An 849-nucleotide genomic window follows, 5' to 3' on the forward strand; every position below is an offset into this window, starting at 1 on the left:
ATTGATCGATTTATTGATTGATTGGTTGAATGATTGATTGATTTATATTTTGGTAGGTAGGATCGTTTAAATAACTTTCCAATTGATATTGTAAGTTGAAAGCACTAGGGTCAGCTGTTTGAATGGCTATTTTATTTACACACACAGGAAAATTGGACAGATGAAATAAATTTCATCAACTTAGTCTTTAGATTGTTAGATTTTGTAAAATAAGGAATCAGTTTGGTTGAATTTTCTAAAGTAGATAAGATGATATTGTTTATAAACGGCCCCGATTAAACCAAAAAATTTTAACTAATTCATTAATTTAGGTTATTAATATTCAATAAAAATTGATTAAATGCTGACGAGTATTTCAACTGATTGATGTTATTTACAGTTTAAAAATTAATTAAATTAAGTGATTGACAATTAATGTTTTAATTACTCAACTCGTAATTTATTCAATTAAATAATTAAATATTAGCGTTAATAGAGTGAAAGTAGCTTCAAATGTATTTCCATATATCAATTACATTTGATTATACCTTGACGTTTTTTTTAAGATAAGTAATTAACCAAATAATTAATTAATTTTTCAAGTCATAATTTAGCTGAAAATAAAATTAATTGAATAATTAATTAATTAATTAAATTAGTTAATTAATTATACAATTGATTTTTCACAGTAGATTGGAGATCCGTCGTAAGAAATAGAAGCTGTCTGACACGACGGATTGGTGCACAAGGCACATCAAAGTATCGTGACTCTTTCTTTTTTCACTTTCTCTTCCACACGAAGGCATACATACAATGCATGCATGCATACACACACACACACGTACACACACACACACACACAAACACACC

Source organism: Helobdella robusta, assembly GCF_000326865.2.
Source record: "Helobdella robusta unplaced genomic scaffold HELROscaffold_24, whole genome shotgun sequence".
Classification (NCBI taxonomy): Eukaryota; Metazoa; Annelida; class Clitellata; order Rhynchobdellida; family Glossiphoniidae; genus Helobdella; species Helobdella robusta.